Source organism: Chanos chanos, chromosome 3 (genome assembly GCF_902362185.1).
Source record: "Chanos chanos chromosome 3, fChaCha1.1, whole genome shotgun sequence".
In the NCBI taxonomy this organism is placed as follows: Eukaryota; Metazoa; Chordata; class Actinopteri; order Gonorynchiformes; family Chanidae; genus Chanos; species Chanos chanos.
This window is the reverse complement of record NC_044497.1, coordinates 31446601-31452933: the sequence shown is the minus strand read 5'-3', so window position 1 is coordinate 31452933 and position 6333 is coordinate 31446601.

Here is a 6333-nt window from a genome sequence, read left to right as displayed (position 1 = left end):
TCTACCATCCCTGTTATTATTAGATAATAACAGGATGCCATGATACAACAAGGTGTCTTTCCTTTCTCTAAACAGCAACAATTATAAGAGCTTTCTCAGATCATCTGTTCCCCCTGCTATTTCCTCTGACAGCGTGTTTTGTGCTTCTTCTCCACTCCCTCCTCACTCAGGGCAGCTTCTAGACGCAGAATCTCAGAGTTACATAAATTCAGAAATAATACATGCACTGAGGACCAGAACAAGAAAAGGAAGGATGAATCACATTCAGCTCTCTGAGGTGAGCCAAGGGATTTGCAAAAGTAAATGAGGGAGGGTCTTTCCCGTAGTCCAATGGCTTGTTCTCAGTTGTTGGTGAAAACCACTCCCGGGGCCCATGCTTTGATGTTTGCCGTGGTCTCAGCATTGGTAAGGGCTGCTGTGGATTGGATTAAGTATGAGTTCAAGGCATGGCTTTCATCAACGTACACACCACTGGAAATGTGCGTGTGTTGGGGGGGGGGGTTGCACGTGCATAAATGATGCACACATAAATGAAATCAGATTAGTCATATCATCACACTTATGATTATGCAATGAACTTTTGACAATGTTCCATCTGTTTCTATCACAAATTCAGAACCTAGTGTCAGTAAAGGATAACACACAGATAGATACAAAATGAATGATGTGGGAAGGTCAGAGACCAAACATACTGTGTAATGGAATTCTACGCCTCAGGACAAGACTCCTGGAATGGTTCACAAAACACACTGTATGTCCAGATAATATATGTTCGAATATGTTGAAAGGGAGATTTTTTTTTCGTGATAACACCCAGCTTTTCACTTAGCTGAAATTGCTGCAGGGGAAAGAATACATAATTCATTGGCTCAAAAAAGGCAGGTACGTGTATAACCTTTGTGCGGCCATTCTGGGCATGTTATGTTATTGCCAAAGGAGGAGCAGTCAGCTGAGAAACATTATCAGCAATCAGTGAGAGAGAAAAGGGAATGAGACCTCAGCTGCTGGTGCCTGCTTACCAGGGTAGTGCATCTGGGCGAGTGTCCTGGAAACGCACATAGTATTACAGCAAAACTGCAGTATCATAACAGTGCATGTTATTCCGCTAAAGTTAATGCATAGATGGATAGATTGATTCAGCTTATTGATTACTCTTGCGTATCTGCTATGTAGCGGTAAATGCCATGATGGTTTAATTCTCTTTTACCACAGGTATCTGTAGGTGATTTAAATCAATCAGTGGACAGCCAGTCTGAATCTAATGTCTTGCAGATGAAAATGATCCCTTCGGAGGACTTCTGCTCTCAACACAAAGTGAGCACCCCATGCACTTAGAGTCCAGATGATGGACTTAATGACCCTAATGGACTGTTACATATCCCTCCCACCCACTGCCTTCTGTAATGTCTACAAACCAGCTCTCTCTGTCTCCAGCCAAAATGAACCCAGTTGCTTGCTCAGTTCCTCTTGTGTTTTGTGGAAAATTCTGTTTGATACAGCCAGCCCAGGAAAAGTTCAAGGGTAAAGAAAATTTCCTTTGAAGGTGCAGTACAGCAGTTTTGGAATATTTTGAAGCTGTCACTCTCAGCAGCACCATGCATCTCAAAATGACAGTGGGCCAAACTGCCAGCTGTTGTGATTGTGCTGCTACAGTAGGACGTTCTCCATGATAAATTGTGCCATGCCCTGTTTTGATGTCCTGATGGTTTTTGACATGGTTTGATATTGGACTGCTGGGGAATCCAGAATACATCCACATACAGAATAAACAAGGACTGGAATACATAGCTCTGCTAATACAACCAGACAGAATTGACCAGCAGCTGAAAATTTCATATCTCAAATTGAAAACTGGAGACAGATGTCCGTAGAATGGACAAATGTTTGTAGAATGGTCTTTTGAAATGGAACGGTTATGTTTGTGCCTGATTTAAACAGAAAGAGACATCACTCTGTGGATACTGAGATGCTTGGGAATACCACGGAAAATGTGTGTGAGATTGTTTACGACACTCCTGCAAACTCAGTTTATGGACGTCCTTTACCTCTTACGTCAAAGCTTTTCACGATCTGTTGAGTATCCAACAGAAGTCTTGCGTTGATTTGTGTTGTGCTCATTCTTTTTGCTACTGCTTTTATAATAAGTGACTCTGCTTCCTCTCTGTCACTGCTGCAGACATATATTTCAATCAAATGTTTAAGAAAGTTTACACAATGAAATATGCTTCAGAGATATGTGAGTATTTTTTTTCCTTGTAAAGATGAAGGAAGGATACTTCCTTCTCAGTAAAAAAAAAAAAAAAAAAAAAAAGGTCTTACTGAGTAGGCTTTGAATTTGTGGACTGGGAGAGGCCACACTTTTAATGTCAACCTGATTGGACTGGTATATCTCTGAAGTTTGATTAAGATTCAAGAGTTCTTGTGTTACGCTCTGCCTAAGGAATTCTGTGGCAGAGGCTTCTCCATTTCTACATGGTTAAACCTGTTACTCTCAAGAGTATAAGTGTGTTATTTCATCATCCCCGTTAGAGTCAATCAAGAAGAGGAAACTTCGAAGCGGTTTTCATAAGGAAACTTCCTCCTAGCCAGGAACCAAGTCATTCCTCCATTTTGGCCATTTCTCCCCTCAAAATGACTGAATAGCAATCTCAGAAACCACTTTTTATCATTTGAAATGTCACAGAAGTTGGTTATATCATGTGGTTACAGCTTGAGTTTAAAAGATTCAAAAAGTGTTTCAAAGAATTTCAAAGCACTGACAGTAATCAAGGCTGCATTTTTATGAGTACAGATTAAAATTGGATGACATTTATCAAACAAGACAAAAAAATTCAAAGGAAACAAAGAGAATGCACAAACACAGGGGCCTACCAAGCAAGCTGTTTGAAGCAAATTATGAGCGTCTCTCCTTCGTCAGAACTGTTTCACATGTCAAAATGTACCAGACATCTCTGAGTATGATTTGTTTGGACTGAGTGTCCGACCTTGGCTTGTCCACTTTTTTCCCATTCTCAGGGACTGCTTTTGCTTTCAGATATAATACTGCACAAAGCTTACAGGAGAAGTTAGTCCAGCATTTGAACCACAAGTTCTCATGATTAATACTGAGGTGACCTGAAGTTATAAGCCTACCAACAGGACAGTAACATTTCATGTGCAACATCTGTGTTCAGCACATTGGTTGTTCACTGACATGATTAATATTTCCTGGGGAAATAAGCCATATATGTTTTGAAACATCAGATGTGTAATTACAGATGCAAAAAATGTCGAATATATTCCAAAGAGTCCTCAAAGGGCCTCTGTTTAAGTTCTTGTCTCCCTGGGAAACAGAGCTGCTGATTTTTATAAATGTAAAGAAACAAAAGGATTTTCACAAATGGCCATTTTGTTATTTTGTTAAGGCTTTACATGGAATCCAGTAGAACCATCATCTCATGTGATATCAGCGATGATGATGATTATGATGATGATGATGATGATGATGATGATGATGATGATGGCTGACCAGTGGATATGAAAAAAATCTGACTATGCAATGTGAATTTTCACAAACATTGCCAGTGTTGAAAAATTAGTTTGACAATTCTTTCCATCAAATTCGATCTGATCAACCCTCTCATTTCTTCTATTGTAAAGCCCTCGTACTTGCCCATGCAAATACTGTTTGACAGACTGACAAAGGCAATCAGCATGCTGGAGCACAACTAAATCTTTCATCAAATGGCCGGGAGTTCTACAAGATTTATTCCATTACTCCACATATCTGGCTGCTTATGGTGACACTTGCCAAGACATTCAGTGATAACTGATAAAGAGGGAAGAATTTTACCAACTAATTTACAGAGGAAACACGGTTCGTGCAGAGCTTGACTTATGACAGCGGGAGAGAAATATGTTAAGCATTAGTAATTACATTTCCATTTTAAAGCCTGACAGGCACTGTTTTAATTGATTTAAACTTGCAGTGACTTCTTATGGGGGCAGTATAAACAGATTCTCTCAATAACAGAACAGCTGAATTGCTGTAATTGTACAATGAGGCTGTGACTCTTAAGAGTCCTTCTAGTTTTTTTTCTGTTAATGTCTATTTTGTCCTCTTTAAAAGAGACCGAAAGCTTGATCTTGGAGATTGCTTAAAGCATCTATTGGAAATAAAGTCATTTTCAGAGCAGTGTGGGTAACACAATATCTAAGAACAATATCTGCATGAATATAATGGTACAGACAGTTATATAAGTGCACTTATATGATTCAGTAGCAAAACTGGTCATACGGGACATATGACCCTTAAAGCACCAGACCATAGAATATATGTTTGTAGATACATGTAGATCCAAATAAGTCTCGAGGCATCGCGAGCCATGCTCTTAGGTCACGTGTGACTGACTGCTTATTGTACATCCCAGTCCTGGTAGAGACAGATTAGGAAGGAAAAGCGCTGTTGAGTACATGTTCAGCAGTGAGAAGCCACACTGCGCACTTGCAGTTTATGTCGTGTTTTAATCCAGAAACCGTTGTTTGCTTGTTTCACTCTACATTCTCATACGTGTAGATTTTTGCATAGAAGCTGGCGTCTGGTACACGCCCAGCTTTCCTGGACTTTCTTCTCAATGAAACGACAGCACGACATCAGTTAACTGACAGATTCTGAACTTGAGGTAAGACCATAACACCAACGTCTTTCTTTATATTTTACAGAGACTACTGTGGAAACTTAGAAAATCGCGCAACTCCTAGACCCAAGAATAATAACAAAGCGGTCGCCGCCGGTCTGTAGGCTACTTCGAGCGCCAAGCATTTCCATTAGAGCTCCACTAAGATTCCATCAAAGTAGAAAAATACTGTACAACTAAACTAACAATCAGTGCACTGAATTTAGAAAATTCAGTGTGAAACCGCATTCTCAAATTACTATCTCCATACATTCTGGAAATATCAAATATAATTCGTGCGCTCCACCTACTAAAACCAGATCGTTGATATCGTTGTAGTATGCGTAGCTACTGTATATGCACAGATAAACATTGCACTACAGGGTGTCTTGTGCGGATGAGAGGACCCTTTGTTAATGGTAAAATATGTCAACACATAATATGCATGCATGATGCCACAACGGTAATAAAAACAAGTTTCCAGTTATTTATAGTGTTGAAATTGGTGGTTTTATCATACGAGACATTATAAAACATCCTAAAATGCTGCCTTATGATCTGAAAATGAAAATCCTTATTAAATTACTCACAGTAACCCGTACTTCATATTCTGTTGTGATTAACTGAATGAAGGCTTTTTGAGTGGAAACGATAACCAAAAGTGCTCCGAGAGGTTAAATAGACCACTGGATTTCAATTTGTTCTGTTACAAAAGCCACCAGTGCTGAGCTATACGAGGGCACGTTCGTTGATTTTATCCCAGACCTCAATTATACATGTGGATTGACAAAGGTTTCTAAATCCAAAACATACAAGCCTTATAACACTTTTTTTAAAAATCTTTTAAAATCTTTAAAATCTTTTACAGATTGTGGATTGGAGGGGTTTATACAATGATTGTCAAGGCAATGTTAAAAGCTGATCCTCTGCCAGATTTGTATTCTGCTCCTGAGAAAAGCAATTTCCCCTGTCAGAGAAAGGCTTTTTAACTAGCACTTAAATTGCAACGGTATGGTGTTTGGATTTGCAGAGGTTTACTATTCAGGTGGTGTTGTGTGTCCTAAGTATGTTGGGGTGTTTTCCTGAATGCTTTTGCGGAGGACCCCAGCCACCCCCCACCCCCCCACCCCCCATCCAATCTATTGCTCAGGTGTCAGAGTGTGGTCTTTGTTTGCCTGTCTGTTTGATCCATTGATTGATATTCTTCTCATCTCAGCCACCACACACATCGGGTCATGTTCTTGCAGCCGTCAGCAGCTCAGCATTGGGGAAAAAAGAGCCCGCATGTTCATTTGTCTTCTTTTTCCATTCACAAACCCATCTCAGTAGGGAGAGGAAATGAAAATTAGAGGGGTTGTATTTTGTGTATTTTTTAGCAGCGATCCATTATTTGGAAGTCAGACTGTGATGTGTTCAGAAAGTCAATGTGTCAGAGGTTTTGTCCTTGCTGTTTTGCACTGGTCGTTGAAAACTTAGATTTTTATCATTTCTGAAATGAGAGCCTTCTGAGAAATGTTCCTAAAAGCCTTTTTAAAAAAGTTAGATAAAAAAATATGCTTGAATGGAATATCTGATCAGGTTTTGTTTTGTCTGTGTGAGCTTTTCCGTGGAACACAAACGCACCAAGAAAATTGTTAGTCATCTACTCACATAACTCCTTTCCATTACAAGACCATAA